This window comes from Panthera uncia, chromosome E1 (genome assembly GCF_023721935.1).
Source record: "Panthera uncia isolate 11264 chromosome E1, Puncia_PCG_1.0, whole genome shotgun sequence".
Taxonomy (NCBI): domain Eukaryota; kingdom Metazoa; phylum Chordata; class Mammalia; order Carnivora; family Felidae; genus Panthera; species Panthera uncia.
Window position 1 is genome coordinate 49,310,772 of NC_064814.1, and position 13,266 is coordinate 49,324,037.

At 40.3% G+C, this 13,266-nt stretch overlaps 1 protein-coding gene across 3 annotated transcripts in view; it reads left to right on the forward strand.

Moving 5' to 3' along the window:
* Positions 1-13,266, forward strand: part of TTC19 (tetratricopeptide repeat domain 19) — a 45,421-nt gene that overhangs the window by 6,866 nt on the left and 25,289 nt on the right. The gene's annotated exons all lie outside the window — the stretch shown is intronic.

Below are 13,266 nucleotides of genomic sequence, written 5' to 3' on the forward strand. Positions count from 1 at the left end.
GGAGCAGAAAGGAGAGGTCTTTTTCTTTTCTCTTGGTTCAGCTACCAGTCACAATGCTAATTAATTACCTTTTGGTACCAGATATGTACGAAGTCATAAAAGATGAAGAGAAAACTGAGGTCTTTGCAGTTCATCCTCATTACGAGGGAAGAGTGTAAAGAACGATTTTAGGAACAAAATGGGATGGTCAGGAAGCTCTAGCTCTCGACCATTTGGGTTTCTTAATATGATTTGAAATATTGGGAATTATCAGATTCGACACTGATTTCATAATTCTTACTTCACACATACTGTATGCAAAGAGCTACAAGATGCTTTAGAGAAAGAGCAGTCAACTCTTGTCCCTAAAGCAATAAATAGGACTTGAAAGAGTTATTTTTATTCAGTTGTCTTCCAGTTTTCTCTTAAACATAAACCAGTTTTTCTGTTCCACCACTGCACCGAAGCCACCCTTATCAAGGTTGCCAGTTCTCAAGCCTTACCTTCCCTACGCTGCTTATTAGCAGCTCTGACCCAGGTGATCTTTGACTCCTACTGGACACGCTTTATTCGCTTGGCTTCTGGGACACCTTACCCATCACTCACCTTCCCCTTTGCCACCTCTAAAGTTAGCAGACCTTGGGGCTCACACCCTAGGAGATAACATATAGCCCCATACCTTTAAATATCAGTTATACATCTTCATCCCCAACTTACACATGGACTACAGACATGAACTGGGTAAGATTGTCTACCTGACATCTTGACCTGAATGTCTGCTGGTCAGTTCACACATAACATGTTTGAAATCGGTCTCCTGGTTTCTGCCACTCACAAACTTGCTTCTCTGCCAGTCAGCCCAGTCAGTAAATGGCACCACCATTCATTCACTTGCTTAGCCAAGAACCTAAGAATCACCTGTGATTCCTTCCTCATTCCTGATTGTATTTCATCAAGTTATATTAGATCAGGCATCAAAATATATCCATATCAGACCATGTCTCATCCTCTTGCCCTACTGCTTTGGTGCAGGATATTATTGTTTCTTGCCCAAACACCTGTAAATAGTCTCCTCAAGAGTTTTCCTGCTTCCTTGCCTTACACAGTCTGTTATCCATACCACAGGCAGAGTGATCTTTTAAACCTCGGTGCCTTTGCATCACCTTTAGAATAAATTTCAGAATCCCTGCATGGACTTGTAAAGCCCTATATGATTTGACACCTGCCTACTTCTACATCACCTGCTGCTTCTCTCCCCCATGCTCTTTCCACTTTGACCACACTGGTCCTGCTGTTCTGTACAAGCTCATTGCCATCTCAAGGCCTTTTCACTTATTCCCTCCACCTAGCCTGTTCTCCCATATCTTTGCGTGGCCATTCAGTTTTCTGCTCAGGTATCACTTCCTCAGGAGGCCTACCCTAACTAAAACAATCATCTCTTCCCACCTATCCTTTACTTTTCTTCCTCACACTTGAAGATAGGAGTGTGTGTGTGTGTCTGTTGTGTGCTCATGTTTGTATGGCCACTAAAAGTATATTTTTGTTCCAAGTGTTTTTAGTATTTGTCTTCCCTAGCAAAGAAGGATAGAGATTTCAGCTGTTTTGTTCACTGCTAAATCCTTGGTACTAGAGCAGTGCCTGACATGTAATACAGGCTCAGCACTTGTTGAATGTAGGAACAGAAGACCAGAGAGGCCCCAAGTAAAGTTTCAGTGTGGTGTAGAGGCTTTGAGGGAATTCACAAAAGATGTAAAGATGAGTCTAGCTATCAAATAATTCACTTTTGAACTATCTACACTCTTGCTGTCTTTCATTTGTAGAATTGACTATAGACAGTTCCTTAAAAGTTTCTGACTTCCAGAAATAATACCAGTGCATGTAAGACAATTTAGGAAAGCATTAGGAAGGAGGTGACAAAGATCATCTGTAATACTACAAAGAAGGAACTACTGTTTATTTTCTGGTGTATGTCTTTCCAGACTTGTTTTCCCCCCTGTGCTGTTTACATCTTAAGAAATAAGGGATCATACTGTATATGCTTTTTTTTTTTTTTTTAACTTAGTAGTATATTGTGAAAACACTTTTTTCTAGGCACAGGAACTCTTGTTGGAAAGAGCAAACTAATTTCTGTTATAAACATGGTTTTTACATTTTACTAGTTATGCAATAAATAAAATGTTACATTATTCTTAATCCTATTTTTTCTAAAGAAATATCACTCAACTATTTATTTATTTTTTAAATATATAGAGAGAGAGGTGGGGAGGGGCAGAGAGAGAGGGAGACCTAGAATCCCAAGCAGGCTCTGAGTTGCCTCTACAGAGCCGGATGTGGGGCCTAACTCATGAACTGTGAGATAATGACCTGAGCTGAAATCAAGAGTCGGAAGCTTAACCGACTGAGCCACCCAGGCACCCCTGTTATCACTCAGTTTTAAACAAAGTACATCCGTTGTCAAATTTATGTGCTTTTTATTTACCTTACTAACTATCCCAAAAGCGTATTTACTTATTTTGTTTCTCGTATTATAAATATGTACGTAATTACGGAGGAAGTACTCATACAAAATTAAGGGAAAACAGTAGATTACTAAACAGTGTAGGAGGAGCCCACTTTTCTAGAATATGTAGATTAAATGTAGGTATAGAGCAGGACTGAATGATACCAAAATATAGACAGTGATTACTTCTGGTTGTTAGATTTATAGGGCATTTATATCTTATGTGTGTTTTTCTGGATATTCTATAATTTTTTGGAACAATTTTTTAAATTACTCTTATCCATATAGTATCAAAAGTCAAAGGATGTTATAAGACTTAATTTAAAAACATTTCCTTGCCACACATCTTCCTAGGGTAATTTTCAACTCTTAACCAATTTCTTCCGGTATTTTCCTTCATATTTCTAAAATAACATATCAAACTATTTTTGTAATTAGTATTTTTAGACTCTGTTAGCTTATAGAAAAGGGAACATTTAGTGTAACTTTTGGTCGTGTCTATAGTATTATGAATATATGAGTGGCGTTAGCTGTTGAGCCAAGTAACATGACCATGTAGTTGCATTTTCTTTTGTGTGAACAACTCTTTGTTTCCTCTGAAGTCAGTAGTTAACTGGATTTTTTCTGTTGCTTGTTTTTTATGTGTTTGACAAGTTCTTCTGTTAACCATAGTATTTGCTCTGAATTCCTAAGGTTTTCTGGGGCTCTGGTACCTACTGGCTTACTTCTCGCTGGCCTAGCTGTTTGTAGCATTCAGTCCTGATCTTTCTGTCATGTGCTCAGTCACTTCCCACTTTTTTCTCTGCTTGTCACCGCCCACAATTTTTGATCTTTGTCATCTCTACTTTGCTTTTCCTTGTAACTTTCTATCTTTTTCATCCTTTAACATTGATTTTAGTGATGTTTTGGGAGGGAGGAGAGATAAATGAATGCATGTGTTCTGTCCAGAACGGTGTATCCTCATGAAAGTGAGGTCTTCTGTTATGACATAAGACAGATTCCGAGCACTGAAATTCCGGGTCAGAGGAGCACATTTTAAACTTGTTGGCGCGGGGCGCCTGGGTGGCTTGGTCGGTTAAGCGTCCGACTTCAGCTCAGGTCATGATCTCACAGTCCGTGAGTTCAAGCCCCGTGTTAGGCTCTGCGCTGACAGCTCAGAGCCTGGAGCCTGTTTCAGATTCTGTGTCTCCCTCTCTCTCTGCCCCTCCCCTGTTCATGCTCTGTCTCTCTCTGTCTCAAAAATAAATAAACGTTAAAAAAAAAAAAAAAATTAAACTTGTTGGCGCATATTGCAAAATTGCCCTCAAAAGGACTGTATTAATTTACATTTTCAGGATCTGCTCATTTATTTGCTTTGTGACTTTGGTCAAATTAATTAATCCCTGTGTGCTTTTGATCCTCAGGATGGGGGTAAGAGCATTACTCTCTCGTAGGGACCAGTAGGAAGACTGAATGAGTTAATATCCATAAAGCGCTTAGAACAATGTACACAGAGAGCGGCTACTCAAGTGTTAGCCATTGTTAGTTTTTATTATCGTGATAAGGCATTGTGCCACTTCTCCACAAAGCTCACTGATTATTATAACCTTTGCCAGATTGGCGATATGGCAGTGATGCGTTAACTACCATTTCTTTGATAAGCAATGGGGTTGATCTGTTATTGGTGCTGTTTTGTAAAAATATTAACTCTATCCTGTCAGGTTTTTTCTTCTCCCTTATTTGTGTCTATAGAGCTCAGAGCTTTGGGTTTTTTTTTGTTTAATTAAAAAAATGCATGAGGGGCACCTGGGTAGCTCAGTCAGCTAAGTGTCCAACTCTTGATTTCTGCTCAGGTCATGATCTCATGGTTTGTGAGTTTGAGCCCACATTGGGCTCTGTGCTGGCAATGCGGAGCCTGCTTGGGATCCTCTCTCCCTCTCTCTCTGCCCCTCCCTTGCTCTCACCCTCTCTCGCTCTCAAAATATATAAACATAAAAAAAATTTGTTTTAAAGAAATGTGAAACTAAAATCTATATAGTTTAAGGAATAATGAATGAGAAGAACAGGCAGTGACCCACCTTTGCAGCCTGTGTGTGTTTGGCCCCAGCCCCATTCTCCTTCTCACCCCAGAGATACTATTCTGCTGAATCTTGTTTTGTTTTTGAGGGCTTCTTTTTAAAATTTATATAAATGAATCACACAGTATGACTTGCACTTGCCTGTGATCTTTTTGGAATTAGATCTGAATTTGTTTATGTGTATGTTTTTTGCTTTTATTAATTTAATTTAATTTTTTAAATGCTTGTTTATTTTGAGAGAGAGATCCAGAATCCCGAGCAGGCTCTGTGCCGTCAGCGCAGACCCTGATGCAGGGCTCGAACTCAAACCAAGAGATCATGACCTGAGGGAAAATCACGAGTCAAATGCATAACTGACTGAGCCATCCAGGCGCCCCTGCTTTTATGAATTTTGAATACATATTGAGTAGCTATTCTAGGCCAGATATTGTAGGATTCAATAGAGGCAAGTGAAGCAGAAGTCCCTGCTTTTCTGGAGCTTAATGCTTAGGTATTTTTCAGCTTTGAAATCAGATAAATATTCACTCATTTTTTAAAATTTATTTTTTCTTTATTTCTAAACAGGGTTAACATGTAACTTCTTAACATACTGGTGGTTAATTTGGGTGTGAAGTTGGTCACTACTTTCCTAAAGATGATAATCTATTGTTGTTACATACTTAACTATAAATTAGCATATGCTTGCGTCTCTTTTGGGGGTTTCCATTCGATTCATTCATCTGATGACTTTTATAACAGTATATGTTGTTTGAGTTATATGGTAGCATACGTTTGAGTTACACAGTGAAACAGGTTTCACGCATGCTTCTTTGGTAAGATTTCCTCCCATTTTATTCTCAGTTTTTACATGCATTTTAGATCATTTTGTCAAATCCCCAAAATGCTTTGAGACTGAATTATTAGATTTGCATTATATTTTTCAGTGAGTTTGAGGAGATTGCCTTCTGAATAAGTTAGCATTTCACTGCAAATAGCACAGAATTTCAGTTACGCATTAAGGGCACTTACTCTCATGTAACTGGTAGTTCATCGAAAAGGGGCAGGCTGTTGAGTTACTTGACACACAGCTCATGGAAATCCTGAGGAAGGAGATTCTTTCCATCCCTCCTCACTCATTCTCAGTGTGTTTTGACTTTCTCTTCACGTTCCCACCGTGATTGAAAAGGGACTGTATTAGGTCCCAGGAACCTTATCCAGAAATGGCAACGTGCAGAAGAAAAGAAAACTTATTTGGTGTTCTTTTAGAATCGAGGTAATCTTTGCTAGAAGTTCCCAATTAGATTTACCTTTATTGCTCATTGGCTGGATTGGGTTACACGGCATTTCGAACCCAGTCCTTGACAGGAAATGTGGGATTACCATGATTCTCTAAAACTGACCAGGATCCATTCCTGTCAGAGGATGGATTCTGCTCCGCCTGAATCGTGTGAGAAAAGAATGGATGCTGGAACAAACAGCTGTGCTAGCGAGGGGAGTCACTCACTACACTGTCTCTGCAATACGGGGGCGTGTCAGAGGTATCGCGGGTTCGGTTCCAGACCACCGCCCTAAAGTGAATAGCACAGGGGCGCCTGGGTGGCGCAGTCGGTTAAGCGTCCGACTTCAGCCAGGTCACGATCTCGCGGTCCGTGAGTTCGAGCCCCGCGTCAGGCTCTGGGCTGATGGCTCGGAGCCTGGAGCCTGCTTCTGATTCTGTGTCTCCCTCTCTCTCTGCCCCTCCCCTGTTCATGCTCTGTCTCTCTCTGTCCCAAAAATAAAAATAAAAAACGTTGAAAAAAAAAATTAAAAAAAAAAAAAAAAAGTGAATAGCACAATACAGCAGATCAAATGAGTTTTTTTGTTTCCTAGCGCATATAAAACTTACGTTTACGGTGTGCAATAGCATTGTTTAAAAAATATACGTATCCGCCCAAAATGTATATACCCTAATTGAAAAATACTCTGTTGCTAAAACTTAACCATCATCTGAACTTTCAGGGAGTCGTCATCTTTCTGCTAGTGGAGGGTCTTTCTTCATTGTGGATGGCTGCTGACTGATCAGGGTGGTGGTTGCTGAAGGTTGGGGTGGCTGTGGCAATTTTTTTTTTTTTAATTTTTTAAAATTTATTTTTGAGAGAGAGTGTGAGCAGGGAAGGGGCAGAGAGAGAGAGAGGGAGACACAGAATCAGAAGCAGGCTCCAGGCTCTTGAGCTGTCAGCACAGAGCCCGACACAGGGCTTGAACCCACGGACTGGGAAATCATGATCTGAGCCTGAGCTGAAGTCAGATGCTTAACCGACTGAGCCACCCACGTGCCCGTGGCAATTTCTTGAAAGCAGACAACAATGAAGTGTGCCACATTGATTGATTGATTCTTTAATGAATGATTTCTCTGTAGCATATGATGCTGTTTGATAGCATTTGACCCTCAGTAGAACTTCTTTCGAAATTGGAGTCGATCCTCTCAAACCCTGCTGCTGCTTTATCAACCGAGTTCATGTAATATTCTAAACCCTTTTTGTCATTTCAACAATCTTCACACCATCTTCACCAGAAGTAGATCTTATCTCAGGAAACCACTTCCTTTGCTCATCCATAAGAAGAAACTCCTCATCCGTTCAAGATTCATCCCGAGATTGCAGCCATTCAGTCATGTGTTCAAGCTCCACTTCTGACTCTAGCTGTCCTGCTGTTTCCACCCTGTCTGCCTCCGCTGGAGTCTTGAACCCCTCAAAGTCATCTATAGAGTTGGAATCAGCTTCTTCCAAACTCCTGTTAATATTGATTATTTGACCTCTTCCCATGAATCACAAATGTTCTTGATGCCACCTAGAATGGTGAATCCTTTCTGGAAGGTTTTCAATTTACTTTGCCCAATTGGAAAGTTAAAATTACTCCTTGATCCATGGTCTGCAGAATGGAGGTTGTGTTGGCAGGCATGAAAACAACACTAATCTCCCTGTATGTCTCCATCAGAGCTCTTGGGTGACCAGGTGCACTGTCAGTGAGCAGAATACTTTGAAAAGAAACTTTCCTTTTTCTGAGCAGTAGGTCTCAACAGTGAGCTTAAAATATCCAGTAAATCATGTTGTAAACAGATGTGCTTTTATCCAGGCTTTGTTGTTCCATTGTTAGGGCACATGCAGAGTAGATTTAGCATAATTCTTAAGGGCCCTAGGAGTTTGGGAGTGGCAAATGAGCACTGGCTTCAACATAAAATCACCAGCTGCATTAGCCCCTAGCAGGTGAGTCAACTGTCCTTTGAAACTTTGAAGCCAAACATTGGCTTCTCCTCATTAGCTATGAAAGTCCTAGGTGGCATCTTCATCCATTAGAAAGCTGTTTAATCTACACTGAAAACCTGTTATTTGGTATAGTGTATTAGTTATCTTTTTTTTTTTTAAGTTTATTTATTTTGAGAGAGAGCCTGTGCAAGTGCATGAGCAGGGGACGGGCAGAGAGAAGGAGAGAGAATCTCAGCAGGGATTCTGAGTCAGCGCGGAGCCCAACTTGGGGCTCGATCTCATGACTGAGAGATCACCACCTGAGCTGATACGATGCTTGACCGGCTGAGCCATCCAGGCACCCCATGTATTAATTATCTTAAGATCTAGAATCTTCTGGATAACTTTCTGCAGCTTCTACATCAGCACTTGCTGCTTCACCTTGCACATTTATGTTATGGAGAGGCTTCTTTGCTTAAACCTCCCGAACCAACCCCTGCTAGTGTCAGACTTTCCTTCCGCACTTCCCCACCTCTCAGTCTTCACAGAACTGAAGAGCATTAGGGCCTTGCTCTGGATTAGGCTTTGGCTTCAGGGAACGTTGGGGCTGGTTTGACCTTCTATCCAGGCCGCTAAGCCTTTCTCCACATCAGCAATAAGGCTGTTTCACTTTCTTGCCATTCGTGTGTTCCCCGGACTAGCACTTTTCCTTTCTCCTTTCCTTTAGGAACTTTTCCTTTGCATTTACAACACCGCTGTTTGGCACAAGAGGCCATGCTTTCAGCCTGTCTCAGCTTCTGAGATGCTGAATCTTTTACAGGTTTTGATTTTAAATGAGGGACATGTGACTCTTCCTTTCATCTGAACACTTAGGGGCCATTGTAGGGTTATTAACTGGCCTGATTTCAATATTGTTGTGTCCCAGGGAATAGGTAGGCCCCAGGAGAGGCAGAGAGATGGGGGAACAGCCAGTAGGTGGTCAGTCAGAAACTAAACTCACCATCTGGTATGCACGGTCTTGGATGGATGCAGTTTGTATGCCCCCCAAATAATTACATACAAGAGTGACATCAAAGATCACTGATCAGCAATCACCATGACAAATATAATAATAATGAAAAAGTTTGAAATACTGTGAGAATTACCAAAATGTGACACAGCAACACGAAACTGTTGGAATAATGGCACCGATACATTTGGTCCATGCAGGGTTGCCACAGACCTTCAATTTGTAAAAAACGCACCATCTGCAACGTGCAGTCAAGTGAAGTGTGATACGGTGAGGCATGCCTGTATGGAGTCTTTCCATTGAGGACCCTGGCATGACTCTTACAGGTTTTTTCATGTAGATGTGACAGGTATTTTGTTACATTTGTTTTCCAGTGGACACTTTACTACACCATTTGCTTTTCAGTTGATACTCTTATTTCTGGATGTATAATTTTACATTTAAGAAATCATGGCGTTTCCTTTTAGATCTACTTCTGTGTTTCTCCCCATCCTTCTTAATCTTTTTTTTTTTTTTAAGTTTATTTATTTTTGAGTGAGAGAGCAAGAGAGCACAAGTGAGGGAGGGGCAGAGAGAAGGAGAGATGGAATCTGAAGCAGGCTCCGTGCCATCAGCGTAGAGCCCAATGTGGGGCTTGAACCCACGAACTGTGAGATCACGACCTTAGCTGAAACCAAGAGTCGGACCCTCAACCCGCTGCACCACCCAGGCACCCCCTCCCCACCATTCTTAAATTTAGTTCATTGATTTTGACCGCAGAACAACATTAAATAATAGTGGTGTTGGACAACTTTGTTTTATATTTAATTTGGTGCCAAATTATAAATAGATTTATTTATATATATCTAAATTTTTTTTTTTTTAACGTTTATTTATTTTTGAGACAGAGAGAGACAGAGCATGAACGGGGGAGGGTCACAGAGAGAGGGAGACACAGAATCCGAAACAGGCTCCAGGCTCTGAGCTGTCAGCACAGAGCCCGATGCGGGGCTCGAACCTACCGACCGCGAGATCGTGACCTGAGCCGAAGTGGGACGCTTAACCGACCAAGCCACCCAGGCGCCCCTTATTTATATATATCTAGAGCAAACCAGGCTTGCTACTAATTGGTCGTTAAGTGTACTTTCAGGATAATATTTAATGCTGATATTTTATTTAGAACTTTACATATATTTTCTTATGTGAAATCCATAGTATATTTCTTGTGCTTGTCATCACAGGATTTTATGAATGTGGTAAAATGAGTTGGTATGCTTTCTCTATTTGCCATTCTGGAATAGGTATGGGATATCACATGGGAGTGATCTATTCCTGGTAGGATCTGGGAAACCATATGGGCCAGATCTACTTTAGAAGGGTTTCTCTGGCGTCTTGTTGTTCTTTCTTTGATTACTCACACATTTAAATTTCTTCCATTTTCTTGATTTGATTTCAGTGTCTAGGTCAGTGGCAATAACATGATGTTAATAAATATCTTGAGGGGCTCCTGGGTGGCTCAGTTGGTTGAGCTTCCGACTTTCGCTCAGATCATGATTTCACGGTTTGTGAGTTCAAGCCCTGTGTTGGACTCTGTGCTGACAGCTCGTAGCCTGGAGCCTACTTCTAGTTCTGTGTCTCCCTCTCTCTCTGCCCCTCCCCTACTTGCACTCTGTCTTTCTCTCTCTCTCAAAAACAACTAAACATTAAAAAAATTTAAAAAAACATCTTGAATGGGGATTCCTGGCTGGCTCAGTTGGCAGAGCATGTGACTCTTGATCTCAGGGTGGAGAGTTCAAGCCCCACGTTCGGTGTGGAACCTATTTTAAAATAAATAAATAATTCAATTCAATATCTTGAATGCATGGGTGAAAGAAGTTTGGAGGCCTATATTTTCCTAGAAGGAACTTTATGGAATTATATTAAAAAAAATTTTTTTTTAATGTTTATTTTTGAGAGACAGAGACACACACACACACACACACACACACACACACACACAGAGTGCAAGTGGGGGAGGGTCAGAGAGAGAGGGAGACACGGAATCCTAAGCAGAGCCTGATGCGGGGCTTGAATTCAGAAACTGAGATCATGATCTGAGCCGAAGTCGGACCCTTAACCGACTGAGCCACCCAGGCGCCCCTTCCTTTCCTAATTCTTAATTTCATGGATTTATTTTCTGTCTTCAAGAGGTTTTACACTGTTCCTTTCTCTTCCTCTCCTCAACCTGAAAGTTTCATTCATTTTCATAGTTTAGATAAAACACTTTGGGAAAGTGGAAGTCATTTTGGTCGTGTATTCGTTGTCATGAATGTTCAAAGTCTGGAGCCTGAGTTTGAATTCTGGCTCTCCCGCTTCTTCACAGTGTACCTGCAGACAGGTTATGTGACTTCTCTCCTCTGGGTTCCTCATCAGTAAAACAGGAATAGCAGTAGAACCTATGTCTACCGTGTAGAGTTGTTAGGGGAATTAGGGTGGCTAGCACTCATTAAGTACTTACTGTGGAAGAGTTTGCTGGACTGTGATGTACTTATTAAATAGTTTGGCTCCTCCCTATTGTGTTTACCACTCCCAATTTATGTAGGACCTTCCTGACTGTTGGTTTCTCCTTGGTTTATCTCTCCTGCTTGGGTTGGTTTTATTTTGTTCCTTTTCTAGTTTCTTAGGTGAAAGATTAGGTTGTTGATTTAAAGCTTTCTTTTCTAATACAGTATAGGTGTTTACAACTATAAATTTTCCTCTACTGCTTTAGCTGCGTCCCATAAATTTTGGTGTGTTGTGTTTTCATTTTCCTTTATCTCAAGGTATTTTCTAATTTTTGTGATTTCTTCTTTGATCCGTTGGGTATTTTGGAGCGTGTGGATTAATTTTCATATATTTATTTCCGCGATTTCCCTCTGTTGTTAAGTTGATCCCATTGTGGTCAGAGAACATGCTTTGTATGATTTCAGTCCTTTTAATTTATTGAAACTAGTTTTAATGGCCCACTTTATGGTTGTCCTGGAGACTGTTGTATGTACATTTGAGAAGAATGCGCATTCCTTTATTGTAGGGTAGAATGTTCTGTGCATGCTGGGTAGATCTAGTTGGCGTATAGTATTGTTCAAGTCCTATATCCTTGTTGATTTGGCTTTCTGGTTTTTTTCTTCATACATGTTTTTGTTCCTGTTTAAGCAGTTCTAGATATGTATCTTCATTGTGAGTGATCCCTTCATCTGAAAAATTATTCTTTTTTTTTTTTTGTCCTACCTAAGGTATTGTCATAAATTTTACTTTTACGTTTTGGCTATATCTTACTCTTAAACTTTCTCTAAGTCATTTTGTTTTTAGTGTGTCTTTTGTAGAAGACTGTGTTTGGATTTTTTTAAGCCTAATCTGAATGTCATTGTCTTATGATACAGAATCTCAAAGCGTATGTAAAATTAGTATTGAGAGTGATACTTGTTTAATTTTTGCATTTTAAAAAACGCTTTCCGTTTTGTTACATCTTTTGGTCTCAGGTCCCTCTTAGAGGGGTCTTTTCCTCACTCAACTTCCACTCACGGTTTGGAAGGAAGGCATATGTAGAGTTTTCAGGTTCAGGGTTTTCATAGGAATCAGTTCTGTTAGGGGTAACCTAAAAATTTTATAAGACCTATTTAGCTCAGGAAGAAAATCGTTCTCAGTTTCTTCTATGAGATGAGATGAGTACAATTTAACATTCTTCTGTCTTTCCTTTTCCCCACTTGTTTTTTCTCGACAGTCTGGAATTTTGACTTACTGAGATTTATTGCAGATAATTCTGTGGCCAACTGCTTTGCTGGCTTTTGGAGACAGCCTGTTTTTTCCTGCCTGATTGCTTTGTAGGAGTTGGAAGTTTTATTAGCATAAGGTTAGGGGGCTTAGTCCCTTTCTGAACACTACCTAGTCTGTAATGAACCTTCATTTCTAAGATTCCACTCTCTTGAGCTGCTAGTACATTTTTGACTCCTGCTTTAATTCTGCTTGGTCTGGTCCTTTATTCAGGCATGTGATTTACCGATATACTAGCCTGTCTCTTCTCTATCTTTTATGTTTTCCCTCTACCTCAGTTTTCTTATCTGTATTTTGGGAATTTCTCCAGTGTATGTTCCATATTACTGTCTTACTATACAGAAAAGTTCTGTGCCTGTCTTCTAAAATTTTTTTAAAGGTTTCAAGCAAAAATGAAGTGTAGCAACTTTAACAAATGCCTGTATACCTTCCCCTTAGCTTTGTCAAGTCTAAGTACTTTACCATGTGTGCTTCAGAATTCTTTTTTCTAATTTTAAACCCCGGTGGACTCTTATCTGGTGTAGGTACTATTCTGAATTCAGTTTTGATCTTTATCACTCTTAGGCCTGTTTATTACACTTGCACGTATCAGTGAACAGTATATAGTGGGGCTAGTGTGTTTTTAAACTTTATATGAATGGTATCATACTGAACACTTGTTTCTGCAGTTTTTCACACGGCATTGAGATTTATCGATGTTGATACGACAGCATCAATTTTCCTGTCACAAAGGCCTGTTTACTTGTCAAA